We start from the raw sequence: 10,481 nt of genomic DNA, 5'->3' as shown, positions 1-10,481 counted from the left end.
AGAATCCACGTTGATACATTATCAGCTACTAAGCATGCTTCGTTAATTAGTACAATACTATGTTCCTTTGCTTTGAGATAGGCAGGACAGTTCTTCTTATCGGCCTTGTGAGGTCTCTTCTTAGATCCAGAGGCGGAGGGTTTGTGCTCAGTAGCATATGCCTCTCTTTGGTTCCTCTTTCTCTTAGTGAGACCTTCAGCAGTGTGAAGCTCCTTCATTAGCTCGGTAATAGTGTACTCTAGCTTGTTCATGGAGTAATTCCACTTGAAGGTATCAAAAGATTCGGGGAGAGTTTCCAAGATCATATCTATTTTGGTCTTCTCGTTAATCTTAGATCCAAGGATTTCCATCTTATTCAGGTAACTAATGATCAGCATCATATGGTCCCTGACAGGAGTCCCAGCCTTCATGCGACAGTTCATAAACTGTCGGACTGCTTGTTGCCTTGTTTGACGCATTTGCCCTCCAAACATCTCAAGAAGATTGTAGAGCATGTCGGCGGCAGTCTCGATAACACGATGTTGTTGTTGCTAAGACATAGCACCTCACAATCTCATCGGATCGGAGCCAGGCCGCCAAGGCGTCTTTTTCCTCTTGTATCGAATCATCATTCGTTTGAGGACAGGGGGTGGTGAGTACCCATTTGTGCTTGTTAACGGTAAGGATGATGTCGAGGTTACATTTCGAATCTACGTAGTTTTTTTTTCGAGTTTGTTTGAGGAAAGGATGATCGAGAGAGGGTTGAGACACATGTTACTTAATTAAGTTGAAACAAGTTTAAGATTTAGTCTTTGGTTTAGGATTTAAGTTTTTAACATTTGATAAAATCCAAAGGTGTTATAAACCAAACGATAATTTACTCCCTCAAGAGAAGGCCGTAAAAAATCTCCATTTATAAGTAAATGACACATCATTAATGCTTAGCCAAGATGTCAATACACCAATTTTGACTAGCCACCTTTTAAATTGGTTTGATCACTCATATCCTTTCGCAGAGCCTCAAGGGAGGATTACTAGGGATTGAGTCTAAGTGTGCAACCAACCACTTAGTCCAAAAGATCAACTTTGAAAAAACAATCCCCAGAGAGGAGGCCTTGTCTTCATCGTCTCACTCTCGGACGTAGCTCATTGAGCAATGATCGAAACAAAAACGCCATAGAGTACTCCCATTGAAGAGAGGGCTACAAGAGTGACTCTTAGTCTCACGTTATTTGCTTCTTTCATTAGTGTTGGGGATCGTGGGTTACAAACAACAAGTATAACCCTCCCACTTAGGTTTTGGAGTTGGTACATCGACTCTTATAAGTTCGGAAACGGATTTCCTAGTTATAGGGCGATAGAGTGGACAACTAGAAGAGAATCCTAGAGGTTCATGTTCAGAGCAGTGTTAGTGCATAAAGGCACAAGGTACATACTCGGATCTTTTCCTATTTTCTATTCGGAAAAGTGCATGAGGGAAATGTGAACTTCAACTCACTCGAACACTTGAAAGTTTGAGATTACACATCTTTATTTTTCGGCTTGTCTACGAGTAAACCTCCCACTCAAATTTTCAAGAGCATATAGATTTTGAACATATGTGATATAGATATAGTTTTGAAAACATTTTGAAAACTTATTTGATTTGGATGACAAAATATTTTCAAGTTTGAAAACGAAAACGGTTTTTCAAAATTCAAACTAGTTTTGTAAAAATTCAATTTCAATTAAACTTTCAAAAATTAAAACATTTTAATCTTTCACATTATGTTTATAATCTTATAAAAAAAACATTTTTTGCTCAAGAAAATTTTCCCATTAGAGTTCTATAACTCATGGTAGTGGGGCTGAAAATCTGGATTTCTAAAAAACTGGACTTTCGGAACAGCCGCGCACCTCGGAGTAAAATCACCATAACTGGCGGCTCCAATGTCCTTTTGACCCGAAACCAATTGCATTAAATTTCGAATTCTGAGATGAGAGTTATGCCACTTTTACTGTGGGTTTTCTTGAGCTCGAAGAAAACTGGAAATAATTAAAGGTCGGACTTTGATTGCGAAAAAAGAATCGAGTCTAACGGAACGTTTTAGGAAGTTGTTAAAGCTTTTATTAACTTGGTTATAACATGGTATAAAAGAAATAACAACAAGCATAAAACAATTCAAGTAAATAAAAGAACTAGTAAGACAAGATACCTAGTCACAAAATTTACTCGAAAATTTCTCAAACTTACAAACACGTTTTTCAATATAAAAAATTAAAAACTTTTAGAACTGATTCTAATGTGTTTTAATAACATCCCAAACTCATAGAAAATCAACATGATTTTTAATTTAAAGGCAAGAGCAATAAATTAAAAAACATCTAAGAAAACTATTCTAACTTGTCAAAAAATTAGTAAACTTTCGAACACGATTTTAAAGCACATAATTTTAATTACATATACATGCATATCTTTGAACATAGCTCTGATACCATTTGTTGGAATTGATCTAGGGTTAAGAAAAAGTTTAACGCTTCGAGCGAGCGGCGGAATTTAAAAATTTTCTTTAAAACAAGTAAAACGATTTTACTAACCTAGACAAAGAACAAGTACATATAATTTAAAACATTAATGGCCCAACCATGTTGATGGAGGCTTTCTCCATGGCCAGGGCTTACGTCGATAGATTTGCAGACCAAACTCATACCAACCCAAAACCATGGCTCAAATCCATTTACACACAGCCCAACTGAAGCCCACATAACTCACAGTACACCCATTCTCGTCAGGCCCAATTCTCCCATAACACTCCAAGCCCACAAACTCAACAACCACTAAACCAAATAAACCCTAATCCACCCTCGCTATTCCCAATCACTACCCAGACCACTTCCTGTTGGAATTGATCTATGGTTAAGAAAAAGTTTAACGCTTCGAGCAAGCGGCGGAATTTAAAAATTTTCTTTAAAACAAGTAAAACGATTTTACTAATCTAGACAAAGAGCAAGTACATTTAATTTAAAACATTAATGACCATTAAATAATTTACTAACATTTGAGAAGCTTGAACGTTGAGAAGCCTTCGGAAGGTATAAACGTTCGTCTTCCCTCGCAGCACGTCTCTCTTCTTTCCTCGGGAACTCGAGCAACCACGAAAGTTTTTATCACTAAAATCACTCGAGAAAAAAGGAATTAGTGAGTGAGCACTTTTAAACACGATGACTCAAGAACAAGTCTTAGAGTCGAAGAGCTAAAAACTAGGTCAAATGTGGACCTAGGTGCCAAAACAAAAACAAAAAATAACTAGAGAGTGAACGAGAGGGGCGGCCACAAGGTCTAGAGAGAGAGTCTCTCAAACTCTAACTTATGTGGGATGAGAAACAATGAGAATGAGGTGGGGTATTTATAGGAGGAGGATTACCTTCAAAAGGTAGTTTCATCTTTTCTATAGAATATCACATATTCATGAGAAAATGTTATTTCCTCTTTTCCCACTATGTTGCACGACAAAGATGTTCACATGACACCTTGGATTTGTTTCCTCATTTACTTGTTCCTTAGTTGGCCGAAATTCTATTTGCTTCTAGAAGCAAATTTGTTTCCTCTTTTTCTTTTGGAAAGTATCTTCATACATTAATGCACAAAAAAACTCTCTTTCACACTATGGCATGAACGAAATTCAGTCTTATTTTCCTTAGGTTGGACGGGCAAGGCTTCTAGAAGGAGCTTCTAGATTTTTCTTCATTTGTTCATGACAACATAAGAAAAGCCCATTTAGAATTTTCAAGCAAAATTCCATGAAATGAAATTAATCCTCATGGCCCAAATAACATATTATGGCCGAGTGGTTTTAAGTTTCATTTGTCATCATATGACAATGTCAAAAAATTTATTTACATTCATTTCGTCCTATGTCCAAAAGGACAAAAATACCCTTCAGACAATTTTCGTAAAACTTGTCTCGTTTTTGTTTTGACTTAGCTTCTAGTTTAACTTTTGCTACTCGATATGATTTGTAATAGTGACCTCATGGATCCAAATGAACAAAGCTTGAGCTAAAATACTTGGACTCAAAAGTTCACAAACCTTTTCCAAGTTTAGCTTAATGTCAACTGACTCCACTAAAGAGTTGACACTGAGAATCTCTCGGTTCAAATGAATTTATTTTCTACTCAAGAATTCAACTAATTGTGATGAGTGGATCCACTGAATATTATCTATGTTTACCCTTCATGAATATCATCAGCTAGTCGGGATTTACAACATTACCATTTTACCTTTCTAGTTGTTATTTCCTCAACTCCTTTGTCGCTTGTGAATAAGTTAACAAGTCACATTGTTTCATCCAAAAGAGTCAAGACTCAATTTGGACACTGGCCAGTTCATTTATTCACATTCCAAGGAACAAAGGATGAGGTGATATACATTGCATCTCAGCAATCTTGTGCATGAATGCCATATCTATGAGAACTTCACAAAGTTACTCATGATATCTTCACAACTTAGTACTTCACCAATAGGTCCTGTTCAGAATCACATAGTGAGTCCGAGCTCTGACTTTCTCAAATGAGAATACGTAACCTGTGAAATGGCATGTCTCATTTTAGGATTAAGGTAAGCATGATGCAATTCATACGTAGTGACTTCAAGACATAAGAGGTTAAATGGTTTGTTCTTATCTTGTCTCTTGAAGTGCACTGGTCAATTCAGTACCTTCGGAAGATACCTAGAAGAAATATAGAGTCTCCAACTCTCAATGTCCCATAACTAGACATCATAGATTCTCCTAACAATCATACTGAGGTCAATAGTCCTTTAACCCTTAGATTGCGAATATATCGTTTTAAGCAAACTACGAAGAGTTTGTTAATGCAAATCTACATTTGTCTCTTCGTAAGTTGTTAGGTTTGTTTATGGACTAAAGACTAAGGTTTTATCATAAAGCTTCAAACAGACAAGGAGGAATGAATGAACGTTTCAACTTTTATTAATAAATAAGCAATTACAAGCAAGAGTCTTCGTGAGACTATATTACATCAAATGTACATAAATAGACACTACTACTCTTCTTGTGGGCACCATTGACAACATTTTCCACCCAAACTCATCGAATCCCAACCTTCAGAAACGGCGATTATCTTCTCCCGAGCTTCGCGAGTTGCGACGAGAAGTACACACTCGGCCATCGCTGTCCTAGCAAGTGTTTATTGCTTCTTGCCGCCGACAACAATGACGAATCGGCACCGACCATGATGGAGCAACATGTCGAGGCTTTTCCAGAGGACGTCACCGGAGACATCTCCACTTTATTAGCTCTCTCGACTCACCAACAAGGGCGCTCCCTCTGTGTCACGGGATCCATCAGTGCGGCAAGCTTCGTCGTGCTGAATGATAATGGGAGTACGCACAACTTTATCAAACCCGACCTCGCCGAACGCCTGGATCTTCCCCTGACGGCCATTCCTCGTTTCCGTGTTGCTACGGGGAGCGGAGCTTCCTTAGTGTGCGAGCACGTTTGCGCCGCCATGACATTATACCTCCAATCCATTCCCTTCGACATCGACTTGTTCGTGATAGCGGTGGAGGGCCCTGACATGGTTCTTGGTTTCCCATGGTTACAATAACTCGGCCGAGTTACCCACGACTACCCCGCCATGACGATGGAGTTCACTTGGAATGGCGCACCGGCAGTGATTCGCGGCGAGACAAGCATGTCCCCACTCCCAGTTTCACTACATCATCTTCGGGTAATCATTCACCACCCACCGGCACCGGAGCTGTTCACACTCTCGGCTTCCTTGATCGAGCCCAAGGTGACCAACCCGACATCTCCAGTCTTGGACGCAGAAGTTCCCCCTCCAATCCGCGAGCTTCTCCAGCGCTTCGATGCCATTTTTCAACAACCGATATCACACCCACCAGCGCGAGCAATTGACCACCGAATACACTTGGTGAAAGGGACCAGACCCGTCAACGTGCGGCCATATCGCTACCCCTACTTCCAGAAGAGGGAAGTGGAACGGCTCATTCGCGAGATGCTCTCCCAGGGCATCATCAAACCGAGTCAAAGCCCCTTCTCGTCGCCGGTACTACTCATTCGGAAGAAAGACGGAATGTGGCAATTCTGCGTCGACTACCGAGCATTGAACACAACAACCGTAAAAGACAAGTTTCCCATTCCCACAATTGATGAGCTGCTCAACGAGCTTGGTGGCGCATCGGTTTTCAGCAAGCTGGACTTGCGAGCCGGTTACCATCAGATCCGTGTACACCACGCTGATACGTATAAGACCGCTTTTCGTACCCATGACGTCCATTACAAGTTCCTCGTCATTCCATTCGGTCTCACTAATGCCCCGTCGACATTTCAAGCCACAATGAATCAGCTCTTCGCAGCCTTTCTCCGGAAGTTTGACATTGTATTCTTTGACGACATTTTGGTATACAACTTGTCTTTGGCCGAACACGCGACTCACCTTGAGACAGTGTTCGAGTGTTTGCAATCTAACCACTTCTTCGTGAAGTTTTCCAAGTGTTTATTTTGCCAGCCTGCGGTAGAGTACCTCGGTCACATTGTGTCGGTATCCGACGTTCATGCGGACCCCTCTAAGATCGAAGCAATGGCGGATTGGCCAACACTAACCACGATCAAACACCTTCATGGATTTCTCGGCCTAACCGGGTATTACTGTCGCTTCATCACAGGCTACGCCTTGCAGCTCCGCTCACCGACCTCCTCGGCCATGACGCTTTTGAGTGGTCTCCGACCGCAGCGGCGGCGTTCTCGGCCTTAATGGCAGCAATGGTCGCCGCCCCAGTCCTCTGTCTCCCAGATTTTACCCAGGAGTTTGTTGTCGAAACGGATGCGTCCAATGTGGGAATTGGTGCAGTATTGATGCAAGTTGGTCACCCACTAGCCTACTTTAGTAAGAAGCTCGGTCCCAAGCTCCAAGCATCCTCGGCTTACATCAAGGTGTTGGTGATTATTGCACCTTAAATAACCAATTAAATGCGGATAATAATAATTACACTAACAAGAGCTAACTATTAACATCGTTATTAAACAAGATCTAAATTACTTAATTAATTAAACATAAGAAACTTCATCAAGCAACCATATCAGATAAAAAGACGAGTTTAAGAAAACTAACAGTTTTTGGCTCACGAACTGAAAGCTTTCACAATCCGTCTTCGTCTTGAACGTACAAGCCTTCACATGATTAGATCTGGAACTCTTCCTTCAAGGACTCGATGTGATGACACCAAAGTCTTCCGAAACGTAATCTCCCAGGAAGATAAGACAAAAGAGTGTGTTTCGTTATTGTTAATGCACCTTAAATAACCAATTAAATGCGGAAAAAAATTAATTACGCTAACAAGAGCTAATTATTAACATGGTTATTAAACAAGATCTAGATTACTTAATTAATTAAACATAAGAAACTTCATCACGCAACCATATCAGATAAAAGACGAGTTTAAGAAAACTAATAGTTTTTGGCTCACGAACCGAAAGCTTTCACAATCCGTCCTCGTCTTGAACATACAAGCCTCCACATGATCAGATCTGAAACTCTTCCTTCAAGGACTCAATGTGATGACACCAAAGTCTTCCGAAACGTAATCTCCCAGGAAGATAAGATAAAAGAGTGGGCTTCGTTATTGTTGGTGATTAATTCACATTAAATAACCAATTAAATGCGGAAAAGAATAATTACGCTAACAAGAGTTAATTATTAACATGGTTATTAAACAAGATCTAGATTACTTAATTAATTAATCATAAGAAACTTCATCAAGCAACCATATCAGATAAAAGACGAGTTTAAGAAAACTTACAGTTTTTGGCTCACGAACCGAAAGCTTTCACAATATGTCTTCGTCTTGAACATACAACCCTTCACACGATCAGATCTGGAACTCCTCCTTCAAGGACTTCATGTAATGACTCCAAAGTCTTCCGAAACGTAATCTTCAAGAAAGATAAGACAATAGAGTGGGCTTCGTTATATCTCACTTGATATGGAAACGGAGTGTTTCCGATCTTTCTCTCTTACTTCTAAGAATGGAATTGAAGCAATTCCGAGGGGAGGAAGAAAAGAAGAGGCACAGCCACAATAGGAGAGAGGATGCTGATTTCTACTGTTTAGAATAGGTTCAATTTTTGCTTCACATCAGCCCTCTATTTATAGTAGTCTAAAAGGTATCTTTATGGAATATTCCAGAATACTCTAAAAGATATTATTTCCTTGTATTGTGTTCACACTAGTGCATTAAATCTCAGCCATTGGATCTCAACAATTGAATCCTACTTTTTCTCTCATCCGTCATATCAGTATTTAGGATTTTATTTTATACAGCTGTATAAAATATCTGCTGTTGAGAAAATCTAGGAAATTATATTCTCCTAGATATTCTCTTAAATATCCTCCTAATATCTAGCCTAAATGTTAGGATAGAATAAACGAAAATATATCTCCTATTTATTATCCTATATTTTAGGAACATAAAAAATACCGGTTACCACACCATTGCAAAAAACGTCCAACACCGTAAGGGGGTAGGCGATTTTTTTGCTTTTTCAAGGGCCAATAGATTTAAGCCCATTAAATACGTATTTACTTGTCCAACAATAAATAATAAGTTTATTTACTTGATGTAGCAATAAATAAACAACTTTACTATAAATATTTATTTAATTCCCAAAATACCCTTTTTGAAATTAATGTTGTCAATCACTATTACAGCAAGTAAGATTACAATAATAATACATACTATTATATTAACGTTCTTATACGCCTTTATCGAAGCCGAATCGGGGACGGTGGACCTAGTAGTAGAAGCTTAACAATCTCGATAAAAGATAAAATATTCCTTTTTTCTTTTCTAATCGAATTGTCTAGTCCCTTACAATACTCCACCGTGTAATCCAGGACTGAACCCAACTTTGATACTAGAATTATAATCGAATTGTCTCATCGTAACGAGTGTTCACTAATTTAGTCAGTACGTGATCATGACCCTTCAGGTTCTCTCGTATCGAGATAGGCCAATTTGTTCCGTTATACCTTTCCTGTTACATGTAAGCCCTAAGCATTGTTGCTTCCCCAGCGAAAGATTCAACCGAACGTAAGCCAACTTTGGAAGTGTGCACAATCAATCGGTTCTGGAATCAAGCCTTAGGTGAGAGAACATTAATCTACTTTTAGGATGGCTGGATTCCGTATCTGTAAAACACTTTCTTTTACAATCATGTCCCGACTTCTCAAGACACCTATTTGATCAGCGTCTAACTAGCCTTTAACGTGGTGAGTCAAAGAAGCTGGTAACATGATCTAGAAGTCCACGATTACTTCAGGATATTAGATCAAGCGTCACTGTGACCATCATAAGTGGCCTCGGCTAGTACATCGTAGCAGTCCTTAAACGATGCATCTATCCAAACCAAAGCCTTCCAGGTCGTACACCTTCTGCAAGTGTATAATGATCTCATTGAGTGATCAACACTCACTCATTTCCACATATATGACTTTAGATAAGGCTTTCCAGGCGCATCAGTCATCGACCAAGTTTTAGTTCACCGCCCAATCTCGGATGCCCAGCATGCGATTCAGTTTGATACGGAGACTATGGATGATAGTTGTTATTGATTTTGAATGTTATCATACCTCAACCCACTAATCATATGATGCTAATAAAATAAATTTTTATCTTATTTAGTAATCATCATCTTCTAGTGGACAATATTCCTAACCATCTCCCACTTTGACCAGTGAAGATAAGTTACCATGAGCCAATCTATTTGTAGGCATCGTAAAGATAGTTTCAGAAGTTTTGACCCAGGATTGAGATTTCCATGGATTCTCAATTTTATCATACTCCACAAGTTATGTCGATTCGACTTATATCCCAAACATATATCCACAGTCCATGCTAACATGCAAGTGTTCTTGACTCACCTCTCAAGGTCAAGTCATTTTGTTCTCAGTAAATCGATTTACTTTAGAAAATTTTAACACTTTGCATGCTTCAGTCTATACACCAGACTTCATATCTAAAGATACGAAGTTACCCTATTCGTTGGTGTGCATCTATTGGTGCCTTCAACAATTTGCACCGTTGCATGCTCAGATCTCATCACCACTAACCATAGTTTGATTAAATATGTTTCAATAAAAACTTTATTAACTTCTTCCATTACTTATTTATTTATTTATTGGGCATCCTTGTTAGTCAAGTCATATTCATTACACATAACTTTAAGTATTTACAATTAAATAGTTAAGTATCTCACTATTTCTAGAATATTACAGTGTTTAAAACACTCGTTAGTATTCTCGGAAATTCGACTTGTCAAAAGAGCTAATTTATAGTCCACTTATTGTCAATGTCCTTAGCCTCAACTTTGAGCTCATACCTTATCACAATAAGTATGTTTGAGACATTTATGGAACGAGCTTGTCATTTCTAAACCTCAAGTTTGAGAAATTGTTTTAGCTCAGTCAATCATGTCATCATT

This window comes from Urtica dioica, chromosome 6, assembly GCF_054948205.1.
Source record: "Urtica dioica subsp. dioica isolate 48M chromosome 6, U.dioica_male_clone48M_v1_H2, whole genome shotgun sequence".
NCBI lineage: Eukaryota > Viridiplantae > Streptophyta > Magnoliopsida > Rosales > Urticaceae > Urtica > Urtica dioica.
The sequence above is the reverse complement of the archived record's forward strand: the minus strand, read 5'-3'. Positions refer to the sequence as shown.